Source organism: Alligator mississippiensis, chromosome 1 (assembly GCF_030867095.1).
Source record: "Alligator mississippiensis isolate rAllMis1 chromosome 1, rAllMis1, whole genome shotgun sequence".
In the NCBI taxonomy this organism is placed as follows: Eukaryota; Metazoa; Chordata; order Crocodylia; family Alligatoridae; genus Alligator; species Alligator mississippiensis.
In genome coordinates, this window is record NC_081824.1 from 270,183,612 (window position 1) to 270,201,236 (window position 17,625).

General features: G+C 40.6%; 1 protein-coding gene across 5 annotated transcripts in view; it reads right to left on the reverse strand.

The window, feature by feature from the left end:
- The window catches only part of CADM2 (cell adhesion molecule 2), a 1,138,796-nt gene that overhangs the window by 85,587 nt on the left and 1,035,584 nt on the right, over positions 1–17,625 (reverse strand). The gene's annotated exons all lie outside the window — the stretch shown is intronic.

The window sequence follows — 17,625 nt, forward strand, 5'->3', positions numbered from 1 at the left end:
CCAAAATTCTTTGAAGGGAAGGTTTTAAATAAATGGAAGGCAATAAATGGATGTAGCAAAAGTATTTGGATCTGCACTGCCTAATCAATAAAGATCAGGGTTCTTGGTCTACGAACAGACTGTAAATAAGAAAAGAGGAAGAAAAGGTGAGAGAAACACTTTAATAAGGAACTTAAAAGCATCTGGCACAGATCACCTACACCACACTTTTGATGCCCTTATGGTGAACAATATCCATGTTCCATACATAGCATGACTGAGTTCACTGGGGTTGCTTTTGAAGCAAGATGTAACCCAGTGTAGTTAAGAGATCAGAAACTGGTCCACAGTCTGTCTTGTCATGTTGCTGAAAGAGATTTAACTGATGATAATTGTCACTGAACATCATCACTTCCTAGTAAAGTCATTGGGAACTGAGGCAGCTCAACTTTTCATAGCTTTGGGCCCTAAGGGAGAGACAGTTCAAGAACAGGTTTCTTAAGTTCAGCATTGACTAATTATCATCCTTAGTTTTGATTTAATGTGCTTGCATTGTTTTCAGGCTGGATGACAGATTGTTTTGCCATTTAAAAATGTTTCCCTGTCATTCTGTCAGTTAACACCTATGAGTCACCCAAACTTTTCTCTGTTCATCTGCCTACAATGTAGAGCACCATTATTTTTTGCAGAATCTATACTTGCAGAATTTTCCACTTCAGAAGCTATCAGATAACTGCATGAGATCACCCTTTCATCTTTTGTGCACTGATGTTTACACCTGTTCTCCAGTAGGAAATATTCCCGAGCTAGCAAAATTAAGACAGGCTTTTCAAAAAGACAGTGTAGTCACATTAGTCATTAAGAAAAAAATTGTAATACTGCCTGGAGTGTGACTGTCATGATAATTAAACAGAACTCATTTTAACGAGCATTATAAATGAATGAACATGCTAAAAAAATACATGCTTTGATTAATACAATTATTTCTCCCCAAAAGAAACTTCTTTTTAGAAAAGCATTTTGGGGAAAAAAATCATATCAAATAGGATAAAAAAATGCATAATGTATAGAGTTAGTGCAAAGAATGATATATTGAAAAAATGCTGCATTTCCACCTTATATATACACCTTCCACCTTATACACCTTCCACCTTATACATAGAAGTTACAAAATTTACACTTGCTGTGGTATCATATCTAAATACTACAGGATGTAGTAAATGGCAATAGCTAACTTTTGTCAATTGCATTTATACTTTTCTAACAAACTTGTTCACAATGTTCCCACATTGCTCTATTGAGATTACCACGTACTATTTGTTACCCATGGATTCAGGAGTCCTTCATATGTTAGTTCCTCCTACAGTCTGAAAATGTCCTGTCAATCTTTCAGATTTAAAAAGTACATCCTTCTTATATCCTAACTATATAACTAATGCTTGTTACTTAACACTAGGACACTTCAATGTTACAATATTGACGGAATAAGGTTAATAAAAAAATATTAACTATAAGGTTAATAGCTGCTGATCCCATAGAGAAAAAAACCTAAACTTTAGACTATTAAAAAATTAGTGTCCAGAACAAGAATATCCAGACTTTAAGACACCAAACACCAGACTGGCAGATTACCAGACTAAAAACTCAAATTAATGTATCAATTCATAAAGTAAAAATAAATATACAATGTTGACTTATTCTTGCTTTTTCTTATAACAAAATAAATCAACAGTTGATCAGCTTTGCCCATTCTTTGCAGTTACTGGAAGAATGCAACTCAAATGCTGAATTAGCGACCAGGAACAAGACTGGATGAAGAGAAGATATGTTATTTTTTAACAGAAATACTCAGGTACATCTCAATCTTCTCAAGATTCTAGAAACATCCAGGTCTTGCTAATGATGTTCACCAGCTTTGCATGGTATTGTCACTTATTTAGTACATCAACGCTCATATTGCACAGTGAGGATACATCTAAAATATCTGAGGACCCCACTAGGGGGTGACCTGAGAGAGCTTTGCACTTTACACCCATCTTAGGGTGTATGGAGTGGGTGGGGTGTCTTTCACTATATTCCCCGAGCATGGTTCTCTGACATGATATACATGTTTTCATTTTCATATTAGAAACTAAATATCAATTTTTATAGAAATAGAAAATGACTCATTTGAAAATTCTGTAGGCTGCATTTTGTCCTCAACTCACAGCATAGCTGTGACGAAGAATAACATTTTCAGAAGTATCTCAGTCCTAAATTCAGTTTACTCTCAAGTAAGCTACTCGAAAATAAATGCTCCTGGACATGTATCTACACAAGCAGGGATGCAGAAGCATATTTGCTGCTCCTAGAGGCAGACTGCTCCCACTCCCTATGGCCATGCAACTGGCTCTTGCAGCAGCCAGGGGGAGCTCTAGGCTCTGCCTGGGTGCTAGCCCAGAGACCAGGAGACAGCTGCCTCCTGGCAGGGGCTGGGACATTGCCCCTGCCCCCAGAAGCTGCCTGTTGCCAGGCATGCTCTGCCACCAGAGCCTGGGTGGAGACAATGTCCTTCTCCACCCAGGAGCTCCCAGCCCCAACACTGATCGCAGGGATGGAAGATCCTTATCTACCAGCCTGAGCCCGGTGGTTGCAGGACTCAGGCTGGGAAATCCTTATCTCCCAGCACCAGCTCTGCGGTCACGGAGCCGGCGCAGGGAGATCCTTATCTCCCACCACTATCTCTGAGACTGCAGAGCTAGCCCTGTGACCACAGGCAAGGATCACATAGCCCATCCTGGCAGCAAACAGCTCCTGGGGCAGGGAGCAATCTCCTGCCTGCTGCTGCCCAGGGGCACATTTGCTCCCAGTCAGACATCTACACATGCACTACTGCAGTTACAAATCATGAGTAAATTTAATGCTTGTATTTGCAGGTAGCAAATTAACTCATGATTACAGCCAACTACTGTCCAGTAAGTGTTTGCACGTGTAGACGAGGACGCTTACTATGCAGTAACTAGCTCTATTGCTCAGTAAAGTGTTTCATGTAGACATACTCAGTGTGTTTTTAACTTGATACATTGAAGTCTATTGCTTTACATGTAGGCAACAGGAACAGCATTTTATGGTTTCTGGTTCTGGAGGACTAACTTGTGATTTTTTTAAATTTTAGGACACAAATATGTTACTTAATTTCTCATAACATTAAATGCTACCTATTTACATCTATGTAGAGACATTAAATCTTAGAGTTACACTATAAAAGGGATTAGATAGCACTGTCCTATTCTTTTGCAGCAAATATCTTAATAGAATAGATTTGAGTCTCTCTCTTGAGCAAAAGAGTGTTTGAGTTAGACGTTCCTCAACTTCCTGACCCTGGAATTTTCTAGCAAGAGGTACAGAAGGCCTTCTTGTTCAACCAATAATATGATTTTGTTGTCTTTGTTATAAATCTCAAGCCGGGGTCATTATGACCATCTCAGGTTACAGAGTTTGGGAACAATTTTTAACCAAGAATCATGTCTGAGGGCCAGGGTAGTAGAGTGGTTAAGATGCCTTGCTACAGTTCCAGAAGTTTGAGTTTGAACCTCATTCTGTTCCTATAAAACCCAGGTATAAAGAAGTCATTCAGGCTGGGAGTCACAGGCCGCATGAAGACATATGTGATTTATGGCACCACAAACCTCTTTTGTGGTGTCACAAATTGCACACATTGCATGTTAAACCATGTATGGCACTGCTAATTTGTAGCATGGGGACAAAATTTGCTACCAGGATTTCCCAGTAGCAAAAAAGAACCATGGGGAAAAAAGCAGCACATAGCACATGAAAATAGTGTGCACCAGGACAAACACAGAGACAGGGGAGTAGGTAGCCCAGGAAGTGGAGTGGCTTTCTGGAGCACAGTGTACCTCAAGACAGGGGAGCAGGAAACCCTGGGCTGGCTGCTCCCTTGTCTCAGCGGGCTGCTGCCTGGTTGGCTAGAGTGCAGGGTCTGGCTGGGCTATAGCTGGCTGGGCCACAGCACATGGAGCCTGGCTGGGAGTCAGGAAGAACTGGACATAGGCAGTTTGTCCACCGCAGGACAATATGTCCCATAACAAGGGGCATGTTTAGGGGTGTGTGCTGAAGCACAAGGGAGCAGGACAAATTTGTGCCGCTACTATTTGTGCCACTGCAAGTTCACACCCCTGCTTATCTGGATACAGCCACAGATGGCCAAACATAAATGTTAGTTATGTCATTGCCAGGAGTACTGCTGACGACAGAAGCTTTAAACATATTAGCGTGATGGACCTTCTAGTCTCAGGCAGTCGCGACTGATGCAAACTCAATCAAAGCTATACATGACTATAGTAAATATCATGTAGTAAACATACATGACTATGTTACTAAAATTCAATTCCTCCCTCTACTACCACTGAGTTGGAATATGTTCTATTACTTCATTTATTCAATCTATACTTGTATAGTTGGTTAACTAATATTTTATTGATTAATGCAGATATGTATGCAGCCCTATACTGCACTTTTTAAAATAAAATATTCCTTTTGTAAAAATGAACACACTGAGCTCTAACAATGTCATAGTTCTGCATAATTTACCTGTGTTTTTCAAAGATACAATGCAACAAAAGAGAACAAAGATTCCTTGTCATTAATTGGAATGATGTACTTATTTTAGAACTTCCTTCATCACCTACTGTAATACCCTTGCTACTGCTAAAATACAGCTAACTTAAAGAGCTTGTAAAGAACTAAACTGTTAAAGATTTATGGGCAAAAATTGTGCCATTTGTCACGTACTGGCAGGCTGCTACTTATAGTTCTGTGGGGGCCAACCTTTTTTGGCTGGCGTGCCACACGTTAGCTCTGTACCCTCCTGAGTGCCACTTCAATCTCCATCCTCTGCCTGATCTCCTGCTTGACTTTCCACTTCCTGCACTGTCTGCTGCCTGCCCCTCCCTGATCTACTATGTGCCATACACAGAGGCTGCCCATGCCACTTGTGGCACTTGTGCTGCAGGTTGGCCACCCCTACTCTAGTCTCTGTTTTATTATATAAATATATTCCTATGAATTGTATAATACAGTAGAACCTGGCTACTTTGTACAGTTAGGTTCCTTACCTGCCTGCAAATGTGAGGGCTTGTGAACCACCAGAGCTGCAGCAACCAGGTGCATGGTGTGCTGAGGAGCTTCAGCTGCTTGCTGGAAGAAGGGCCACTTCACTGAAAAGCTATTTTGGACTGCTGATGAGCTGGAGAAATAGCACCATTTGAAGTAAAAGCTGCAATGAACAGCTGAATAGCTTGTACTTAATTCAGCTATCCACTGTGAATTAAGTGGTGTGAAAATCAACCAGTTTCAAACAGTAGAACCTAGATAGGTTCTACCATACCATTTTAAATGAATTGGTTATATCAGGGGTTTTCAACCTTTTTGGATCAGTGTACCCCCAGCAGCCAGACCCCCAGAGCCAACCAGGCGGGTGGCGCCTATCTGGCAGAGTGGGATGGTGCGTGATGGTGCTCTGTCCCTGCCCATCCACGTGTAACCCCCTAGGACCTTCTCAAGTACCCCCAGGGGTACACGTACCCCTCTGGTGAGTTGATAACCCCAGGGTCATATTATCAAACCAAGTAATGGTCCTTTGTATCTCTTGGGAGCTACAGAGGTGCCACAGCCTAACTGCAAATGCCCAGCAGAGAATTCCTTTATTGGTGGGGGGACTCTCTTTTGTTGCATTACTGTCATTGTCAGGTGGCTGTAGTACAGACAAAGGAAGTGGACCTTCTTCCATTCACTGCTTTAAGGAGCTCCTCAACATGTACAGACAAAGGTGTGATGGAATCTAATGTATGATACACACAGCTGCACCTCCTGCCATACCACACATATCTAGTAGGAGGTGCTACGTGTGGATCACACATTAGATCCCATTGTGCCTTGTTGCTGATCTGGGGCTCCACCTGTACCAGCAAGAAGCAAGCTTCCCCAGTTGGGAGACCAGGTCAGCTAATGGGGCTCCCTGCTGTAGGGGTTCACCATACTCCCATGGCTGGAAGCTCCAACACCTAACCCAGGATCCTAGCCATAGGAGCTGCTATGGTGCCCCAGCCATGGAGCACCCCATGCTCCCCTGCAGCTGGAAGACTGCAGCAGCTGTGGTCTCCTAGCCATAGGTATGCATGGAGTGCCCCCATGGCTTAGAGATCCCAGCTACTTCAATCTCCCAGCAAAAGGGGTGTGTGGGGCCCTCCCTGGCTAGGAGATTGCAGCTGTTGTGGTCTCTCAGGTGTCGGGGTGCATGGGGCCCCAGCAGCTGAAAGACCTGTCAGCTGGAAGGTCCCAGGCTCAGGGGTGCACATGGGCCCTCCCAGCTGAGAGCTCCAATCAGCTGAAGGGGCTTCCAACTGCAGGAGTGCCTAGGCACACATTCAATTAGTGGCATGATAGGAAGTAGTTTCAAAGTTATTACACATATTTTGTGGAATAACTTTGTAGTTTATGCCTCTTTTTATCATGGCATTAATTTAATTAGACCTGTGCCTGGGTGACCACTTAAGGTCTGATTAACTGGTTAATCATGCCTTGAGCGTAATGTGTAGAGGGAGCCAAGGATTATCCATTAAGACTTTGTGTCAGAATATACAGCTGTGTAGCAGCAGCTGTAAGCATGGGTAGGGACAGCCTGATCCTGAAAATCAGGAAGCAAAAATAAAGGTCCCTGGTACCTTCCTTTTACTGTACTGAGCAGAGTTCTGTTCAATAAAACAGAATTCATTCATTAATTCACTTCAGTCACTGAGGCTATGCCCATTTACATCCACTGAGGATCTGGCTGTCTATTTGTCCTTCAGTTTCAATGAAATGTGAGATGTTTCTGCTATGTTGGTTAAACAGGTTACATATAAGATAGATCTGATTGACTGAAAAATATTAGACTTATTTAGTAAAACACAACTTGTACTTTAAAAAGATTGAGCAAGATTCAGACAACAATGGCAATAATGGATTTAAAACGAAAGCCCATAAAGACTTTTGTTTCAAGTTTGACAAAGGCTGACAGAAAAATTAAAGACAAAATGATAATGATGGATGGACCCTGCGGTACTCTTGAGCGAGAATGAAAAAGACTTTAAGCGTTAAGCTGAACTGAGTGATGACCTATATGGAAAACAATTTCACTACTCTGTGCAAAATTTAATCAGAGACTGTAATATGTAGTACTGAATTATTTAGCAAGATTTCAAATCCAAAGGGAGCTGTATTTAGTGTTATTCCTAGAAACTGGCAGTGAACAAAGGCATCATGTGGTTTGAATGTCATGTGACAACAGCTCCTTAGCTGAAAAACTGAATGATCATAAACCCTTATGGATGTGAGTCCACCCAATTTTTATTTTTACTAATTGATTCAGATTTATGAAACTTTGAAATGGCAATTATATGCTTGACATTTTTGCTTATGGACAGAAAGTCATTATAAAAAAATGCACACCTGATATGAGCTAGCTCCTTAGTTAAACAATAAAAATGGAGACTAACTTCTGATTAGTTCATAATGCAAGACATACAGCTTAGCTAAAAAGAGTTTAGAAGGAGAATAAACTACATCCATGATTCTAAGAAGTTTCATGTGTCTCTAGACAGTACTAACTGTAGGAAGACACTTTAATGATAAGATGTGGGAGCTCATTATGGTTTTATTAAACAATGTTTGGTAGTGTGAGGGACAGAGGAAAAAGTTAAGGGCTTGAGATATAAGAATCCTGAATTCTACTGTTTCCTCCAAGGAAGCTAGGAATTAGGAATTATATTTCCCTTCTCTTTAGCTGAAAGTTTTATAGGTCTTTTCTAATCTTAAAAGCACTAGATTTCAGTAGCAGATGAAAGAAGATAAATTATCATAAAAACTAAACGAAATAAAATGCTTCTCTCCTATTTTAGAAGAGATAAAAGATGGCACAACACAACAACACATACACATGGCAGCACTTCTGCTCTACATTACACGTGTTATTTGAACTCATAGGGAACAGAATTAGGTTTGTGTATTTAGATGCTAATATTTATTGTTTGCACTGTTGCAACATCAAAATTATTTAGGATTAGAAGAGTTTCTGCAAACGCAACCCCTATCCAGAAGATCTCACATTCAGTTTTGAAACATGATCTAATGTTTTAATAGGATGAAGAAAAGCAGGTGGGGACCATGAGGACAACACAGTAGTTTTTGATGATGCCATACAATTAGACAATTTACTATACAAAAAAAAAAAAGTCAACCGTTCCTGATGGTTTTACAACTTTGCCGTAATCTGATGGTTGATTTCTTTTAAGAGTCCAACAGAAGTGCATATTATAACGAGCTTGTGGAAGGACTGGGGATGTGGAATGAAGAATGGATCCAAAGGATGAAATCAGCAGAAGTTTATAGGAAAAATGGAGAAACAGACATTCAAAGCTGCCATTACTATTACTGATAAAGCAATGGGAATAGGGTGGGTTGATAAGTTAAGAACTGAGCCACTGCAGGCATGTACCTGCATGTCTGGGATGTCTGTGCAGTTACAAACCAATTCAGCTTAGCTAGGTTAGACTAACCAGCAAAGATTGAATCAATTCAGGCTCCGGCCTTTTGAATGTCTGCTCCTAGCTGAAGAGGTGAACCAGAATTTTGAGTAAGATAAGCAAAATGGTAGCCAGTAGAGTAGTACAGCTTTGGCAAAAGACTTGGTAAGCAATCCTTGCATTTTCTTATCCTCTAGATTGGTTGTGGGAAACTCAACTAACAGCAGTAATGAAAAAGATATTATCCATCTGCATTTAGCTAGAATAGCACAGCCTTTTTCTTTTTAGTTAAGTTGTTGATACTACTACAGCTGTTTCCTTGAGACGGGGTTGCATTTTACATATGGTTAATAGGGAGTTGCATATAGGAACCATTTGAAAACTGAATCAATTGCAGTGTATAGCTCTCTTCTTGTTGATCAGCATGTTTCATGGGAAAACATATACCATCAAATTCCAAGAGCTACACTAGTGCCCACTAAGTTTCTGGGGAGAATTCCAAAATACTGGATTAGACCAACAAAGCTATTACTGCTTACATAAGGGACTATTTTTTTCTCTGTGCAGTTCTGTCATATTTGAGATTAACAAAAGTACTATACAGCTCAAACTCTCTTCATATGAACAAGTGAGATATGGGCAGCAATGGTCCCTGGAACACACTTCCTTCTTTGTCTACCAGAGTTCATGCCATACTAGCATTCCTGGCATTCTGCAAAGCTCATGTTTTCATATTGTTATTTGACACTGGGGCACAAGGGGTTGGATGTCAGTCTGTATACAGGCTGCGTATTAAAGAATGATTTGGGTGGGATCTTATGATAAGGCCAGCTATGGGGTTTTATGTTTTTGTTGGATGAATAATCATTCAAAATTATGTTCCTAGAAAAAAAATGAAGTATTGTATTGAAGTGTTTTAATTTTTAATTGTGTTCTAACTTTGTCAAGATGCCACAAATAAACTGACTTATTAAATAGTTGGGGGTTTTTTTAATGATGAAGAACCAATATTCAAGAGCTCAATCTAGTTTGACATTATCATTGGTCAACAACATAAAACGTACCACCAATGTCAACTTAAGACCGAGATAATATTCCAAAAAAACAAAACAAAACACAAAAAGAGTTCTTTTTCTTGTGTCAGGATTCTTGCAGTATTTAATTTTAAATGAATTTCAAATTACTACAAATGTGTGCTCTGAGACTGAATAGTTTTCACTCACCTATGCTTTTTCTAGCTCCACTTTTTTACTGTGTCTATGCATTACATTTTTGAATGAATTTATTTTATGGTAAATAAAACTGCAGGTCCATGTCTTGATCTATATCAAGACATGGACCTGCAGTTTTATTCATACATACATATATCTATATACATACATATATCTATATATAGAGCTAAAGATATAGATATATATAGATATATCTACACACACACTCATACGCCAATTTCCCATCAAGAATGATGGGGAGGGGAGCAGGCGAGGATGGAGCCCTGCCCCCCCCCCATCCTGGCCCACTCCCCCTTCTTGGGGGCTAGGTCCACTGCCTCATTGGGCTCAGGACCTTTCCCCCACCCCCACATTACCTACAGGGAGCAGGGCAGCAGGGGAGCAAGGCCAGCTGTGCTGGCCTTGCCCCCCTCCTGCTCCATCCCCTGTGTCCCCACCATCATGGCAGCAGGCTATCTTATGTCAGAATACTTCTTTGCACTCTGATTGGCTGTTTGTCAGCCAATCAGAGTGTGAATAAAGTGTTGCAGACAGACAGACAGACATAGGCTTTTATTATGTAACATATATCACTGTACATTGTCATAGAAACTTAATAAAGCATGTAAATTGTGTCAAGATGCAATTAGGTAAAACTTCCATAGTAAGAAAAGATTTTTTTTTAAATCAAAGTTTCAACTTTAAGGAACTGCATGATTACAGGAACTATTCAGTAATTGCAGACAACATTACATCAATTCATATTTGGGGTTACTCACAATTAGACCTATAGTATTTCAATTAGACCTCTATAATATGAATTACAGGAATGAGAAGAGGACTTTGTTTAGGACTCCATTGGCAGTAGATAAACTAAGAACTAAGAACTGACAAATGAAATAAAAAAACTCAGAACGAGAGAGAGGAAAAAAGTAGTACCACACCCAATTTACAGAAAGAGAACTGAAACATGGAAGAAATTAATGACTTGTCTTAAATCAGTGGTTTCCAGTGGTCAATGAAGCAATTGTAAGTGGTCAAGAGTGGGTTCATAGATCACAAGGAGTTTTACATGTCTGTATAAGCTGAAATCATAGACAATTGAAAGTTTGATAATAAAGGTGTAAAAATAGTTCAAAAGAAAGTTTGAAGTCACTAGTTCAAAAAGTCTTGAATCCCTACCTAAGAATTTTTCTAAGCTAAAAATTTAGCCCAGTTTTCCTGAGTCCCAATTCAAGGCCTCATTCAACATTATATATAATGTATACAGTACTATGTTAAAGAGGAAAGTAATAGAATTAGCTTAAAGCTGCAGATTCTAACTTGAAAAATAACTGGTAACTGTAAAGTATGAATAAAGCTGTCAGGACTTGTCTCTAGAAGTATAGTATTCCATACTACTTAGGTATTCTAGGTTTTTGACGAATGTTATATCATCATAAAAATAGTAATTTTAATATTTTTTTCAAGATAACTACAGTTAAAACAAGTAATTCATCCTTTCAAGTGTCTTCAAAATACATTCAAATTAAAATGTCAAAAAAGATCAATATCAGCAGGTGACCTTTGAGAACATGTTCAGAAAAATGACAATGGATGGTACAAATCAGACAACAAACCACCTTGAACCAAGATGACAGTCCTTGTCAGAATTACCTATGGCTCCTTCTGTGCAGAAAATTCAGAAAAGCCTTAGTCAGATTTGTACCTGGAGGGACAAAGAGACCAGGACGAGAAGAGACCAGAGACATTCTTTTCTATATTTTTTCTCTCTTACTGAGACAAGTTAGGGCTAAATGGATACAACAGACTGATGATTTCTCTTCTTGTGGCTATTACTTCTATCCTCCCTGAGAAACATAAGGTAGCAGAATGTATACACATCCTGTAATTTACTATAATGATACGTTGTAATTATGGAATTATGATGTCACTGAGATAACAGAGATGTGATGAGGTAGTTCATAAGAATGGAGTATTGTTAAGAATCAATATAAATTGTTCAGGAAGGATAGGCAGGAGAAAAAGGAGGGGGTGTTGTCATACATATAAAGGACATGTAGAAGTGTTTTGAGGTGCAGCATGAAGGGAGAAGATAGGCTTGTTGAAAGCTGCTGTGTAAAGGTCAGAGAGGAGAACAATGGGGGAATGTCACCATGGGCCTCTGCTATAAGCTGCCAAACAATGAGAAAGAGGTAGACAAAGAAGTTTCCAAATCACAGGGCATAGGTCTCACGGGGACTTCAATTACCATGAAATGTTTCAGGAGGGAAACACTTGGGTGCACAGGAAGTCCACCAAGTTCTTGGAGTCAGTTGGTATAATTTTGGTATAAATGGTGGAGAGGCTAATTATAGGAGAAGCCCTTCCCAACTTGCTGCTCACAAACAGGGAGGGACTAGTTGAGAATATGAAGGTAACTCAAGTGACAACAAACCATTAAATAACAGACTTCAAGATCCTAAGGAAAGGAAGGAAGGAGAGCAGCGGAAAGAAGAACCTGGACTTCAGGAAAGCAGAGTTTAACAAACTCAGGCAACTGGGCACAGAATTTCTGCAAAGCAAATCTGAAAAGAAAGGTAATCCAGGAGTGATCGCTGTACTTTAAGGAGGCTGTATTAAGGGTGCAGGAGCAAACTATCTTAAAGTGATGAAAGAGCGGGAAGTATAACAGAAGACTGGCTAAACATTGGTCAAGCAGTAGAAACTCGAGAAGAAATCCTACAAAAAGGGATAAATTGGTGATAATCCTAGGCGAAAAGTGTATGATTACCACATTGCCTTGCAGGGAGAAAAATCAGGAAGGCCACAGCATGATTTGAGATGCAACTGTCAGGGGATATTAAAGACAATAATAAGGGATTCTAGATGTATGTCAAAAGTAGAAAGACCAACACAAGTGCAAGTCCCTTACTGAATGCAGGAGCAAACTGGTTACAGAGGATGCAGAGAAGGCTGAAGTATGCCATTTTAATGCCATTTTTACATCAACCTTCCCACTAAAGTCAGCTTCCAGATGACATATGAAGTTGACAGCAAAGCTAAGAAAGAAGGCAAAAAGCCTAGAGTAGTGGAATAACTGTTTCAGATTATTTAGAGAAACTAGAGACTTTTGATTTAAAAGGTAGGATGGGATATCTGTTAAGTACTGAAGGAATTGGGTATGGTAGTTTCATCTTTGAGAACTCATACAGGTCAGGTAAGGTCCTGGAGGACTGGAAAACATAATTCCTATCTCTAAGAAAAGGAATAAGGAGGACCCAGGGAATTATGGACCCAGTCAGTCTGACCTTGATATCTAGAAAGATTATGGAACAGGTCTGGAAGGGAGCTATTTTGAAGCATCTAGAAGAGATCAACATGATCAGGAACAGCCAGCATGCATTTATCAAGGGCAAGTCATGCCTAACCTACTTGATGTATTTCTATGATAAGGTGACAGAGTCTATGGATGGAGGGATAGCAGTGGATGTGATATGACTTGTCTTTAACACAACCTTCTCATTAATAAGCTGAGGAAATATAGACTAGATGAAAGTAGTCCATAGGTGACTAGTGCCTCCTGAGTCAGGGGGGGCACTTGCCCCTCCAGTGGCCAGTCATTGATTGGGTTTACCTAGGTCCCCCATGGCCGATCCAAGTGACCCACAAGTGGCAGCAGCACGTCATTGGCACTTCCGGGCATGCTGCTGACACTTCCAGGAGAGTGCTGGCACTTCCAGGAGAGCCCCCACTGTCCGGATGGTGCTCTCAGGGGGACACCAGCACTCTTGCCTGCCCCCCTGCCCAGGAACACTGCTGTCAGGGGGTGCACCTCCATGCACCGCCTATGCCTTGCCATTGAAGTCGTCTAAAGTGGATACATAACTGTTGCATTATCATAGTCAGCAGGTAGTTTTTAATAGTTCAATGTCTAGTTGGGAAGAGGTATCAAGTGGGATTCTCCTGGGGGACAGTAATGTTTAGCCAATCATTCTCCAATCTGTATTTGTACATGCAGTTTTACTATCCCAAAGGGACTATACACTTGTTCTTGTTGATTTTCATGTGGATTAAATGTGGACCTTTCTCTAATCTCTCCAGATCATTCTGGATTCTAGGCCTAATTTCCAGAGTTTTTGCAACTTCACCCAACTTGATGTCATCCACAAAATCACTTTAGTGTGCATTTAATCTCATTTTCCAAATCATTAATTAAAACGCTAGGGCATTTGTAGATTAAATGAGGACTGCAATACTGCAGGCTAGGATTTGGGAATTAAATTGAAACCTAAACTGAAACAACAGTGTGTTCTTGTTGCAAAAAAGAGGAGTTTTAGTTTGCTGCACCCCAAGTCATTTAAGGCACTTTACACCGTTGAATTTGCTAGAGCAGCTGGAATTACTGTGCAATACACCACCAACGTGTGCTAACACCATTAAAGCAGTGCAAAAACATTTAACCCATTTTAAAGTGTTGTGCACACGTGCCCCTCATTTTGTCTACACACGGCCCTAGGGACAGATTTTTCTCTGTGGCTGAAGGGGTGCAGACTAGGAACAATGGTTTCAAACTGCAGGAGAAGAAATTTAGATGGGAGACTAAGTAGAACTGTCTGACTATAAGGGTGGTTAAACATTGGAACAGGCTACCGAGAAAGCTGATGGAATCTCTGGAAATTTTCAACAGTAGGTTAGACAGACACTTGATTGGAATAGGTTAGTCAGGAATAATCTTTCCTTGAGCAGGGGGCTCAACTAGACAACCTCCTGGGCCACATCTAGATGAGTGTGGCCATGCAGTATGTGGTGCTGCAAACCTGTCTGCAGCCACACATTGAGACATTTCCTGAACTGCTACTTTGTAGAGTTGGGTGGAGGTTTTGAACCCAGAAAATCTTGGGGTCAAAAAACCTGCATGAAAAAATGTGGAGTGGCACATGTGGCTGCACCGCATGCTGCCCAGAATTGGAGCCTGGTCCACTAGAGCCATGCTCTGGCCACCAGGCAGGCTCCAAGCTGCAGGAGCACCATGGCTGCAGCTTTCCCAACCCCCAGGACCTCAGGTAAGGCTGCTGGGGCCAGCATGGTTGCTGGCCCCAGTCTCCCCTACCCCACGCAGGGTAATCTGCCATGTGCCAGAGGGCACATGACATGGGCCTTTCCTGGGGACAAGTAGCAGTAGCACAAAGTGTGCCACTGCTCTTGTCCTCAGGGAGCCAAATGTCCATGCTCATCTGAATGTGGCCATGAAATCCTTTCCAGCCCTATGATCCTACAATTAATTAGAAACAACTGGGGCTTTTTTTTTTTTAAAGTAAGACAGGAGGGAGAACAAGAGTGAACTGGAGCAATTCTGCAGAACACAATTGCTGAAGATTCTGCATTTCTATTGCTGAAGACTCTGTTATAGATTTATTTTACCTTCCCTTAGAGTTTTATTTGTGCAGATGAGTACATTTTACAAAATTTACTCTGATGGACTATTTCATGATTGCTCCTTTTACCATTCAGATTATGTATAAAATCTGTTATATATGATGGGTTCAAAACATGACACAAAGCTAGGTTAGAGTTCAAAATAAAGGCCACAATTTTATTAAAAGGAACCAGCACTTTAGATTGACTTTAGATTTCTTCACTAGCAAACTAATTACATAACGTGGCTTGATGACAGAATTCTGCAGTTCCTGTAAGAAGAGAAATTTGGTTCTATCTGATAATTTTTCTACACAAAGTAATATATCAGGCAACCTTCTAAAAAGAAATTGTAGTTCCTGCCAGTGATAGATGAAAGCAGTATACAGCTGTCAATCAAGGTTTCTTCCCAGCTAACTTTCAGATATTTTCCCTACTCCCCTGTGAATTGTTGTGAATGTTGCCAGCTTAAGGAAGGTAAAGGGAAAAATAGATAAGAATATGAAGCAGGGAAAAGAAAAGAGCAAAAGAAGATAAATTCCCTCATGCCATAAGCCTTCCAAAGAGAAGACAAATCCCTACTAGCCTAGAACAGTAAGCAGCACCCTTGTTACAAATGATATGGTATGAGATCAGTCTGGTCAGGATTGGCATGGTTATTAAAACTAGTCCACATATTTGTCTTGCACATTTTCTCAGACTGGCTTTCAAAAGATGTATGGTTACTATCTTCTTAACCATACAGCTTTTAAAATAGGTTTGGATATAGTCAGAAGGGAAGATTTGTGCCCTGGGCAGCAGGGGTACACAGGGAATCAACAGCAGCCAAGGTGTTGGTGGCAATGGGCTGACAGTGACAAAGGCTACTGGCAGTGGCAAAGTCAGAGCACTATGAAATACCACACAGCAGTACAAATGAGCTCCTAATTCAGAACGGCTATCACAGGTAATAATATTAAAAAGTGACTTTACCAGTAATTAGAGAAGGAGTTGAATTTTGAGTGATTCAAGGGTTTAATCATTAATACTTAGAGGAATGTTTTATGATTACAGGTTGCGATTCATACTTTTTCATAGCTGCAAGGCACACTGCTGTGTGGGTTCAGTCATGAATACCACTGTGAGCCTGCACTGGGGAGTAACGTGATGAAAATGCAATGAAAGCAGGTGAAAATATTTCACTTTTTTTTCCCCAACAACCTTTCTTTGGTCTCTTTTCCTTTAAATGGCTTTTCATTTTAAAATGTCATTTAATTTTATTTAAAAAAATATAAAAACATAAAAATGATCAAATTCAAAATAGTCAAAATGGAATAGAATATGTCATTTATCCTGCAACATTTTTGACTTTCTGGTTTGCAAATTAAAAAAAAAACAATGTTCTCAATTTGACCCAAAGCAAAAGTGTTTTGAATTGTTTCATTGGTAGTGAACCAAAAAAAATGCTGTTTTCCCAATAGTAGCTAAGTACCCATTTTTAATCAGCAGGGGCTGCCTACTGTGTATCCATCTAATCAGAGCTTGTATGAGAATAGAAGAGCTGAGGGTATACTACTTCCTGGAGGGCACCTTGTGGGAGTAGACAGACTCTTTGAGTAAATCTTGCACCAATAGCAAAAGGGCTTGCACAAATTACTGTGCCCTGCAGAACACAGAAGAAACTGTTTCCGAGTCACAGTCTAGTCACAATCTTGCTTCTGAAGCAGTGAAATTCAGCCATGAGTTGGGTTGGACTAACTTTACTATCCAGCCGTTGGCAAGAATGGAAATATGATTCAGTGCACATCACATTTTTAGGGACCATATTGATACTTTTACTGAGCTACTGAGAATAACATTTTTATCAACCTGAATGAACTCCAGAAACTTATCTCCAATCAAAGACTATATGCTTGAATTTGATCCATATTGTCCCATACATTTGGGTATACAGTCCTTTCTAGAGGATAAGATAGTGGACACTTTGTCTGAGTACCCCAACTGGGTCATTTTCAGAATCAACCAGTAGTGTAAGGAGGGGTGAGTACACAGGCCATAAGCCCCACGCACTTCTTAAGGGGGATGGCGCTAGAAGGAAGCCAAGGGGACAGGTGCCTCACCCTCCCATCCTCCATCAACCCCTGTCCCTTGCATCTTGTGTTTTCCTGCAGCAGAGAGAGCAGTGCAGCTGCAGCAGTAGCTCAGCAACGTGAGTGAGGGCTGCGTTAGAAAATGTAGTTTCTGCTTCTGGAGGAGATGTCACCTCCTTTTTCTGCTGCTGAAAACCATTTTCTGTTTGGGTGCTTGACATGCATATTAGCAGAAAAAAAAAAGGAGGTGACATCTCAGCAACAGAAAACCTCTGGTTGCTCCTCTAGCCCTCTGTTCTACTACTGCTGCTGCACCATCCAGCTGCTAGAGCCACAGCTTTGCACTGCCCAGGGGACAGCACTAGCCAGTACACCTCTGGATTTAACTTTAAAAGATGTTCTGTACAA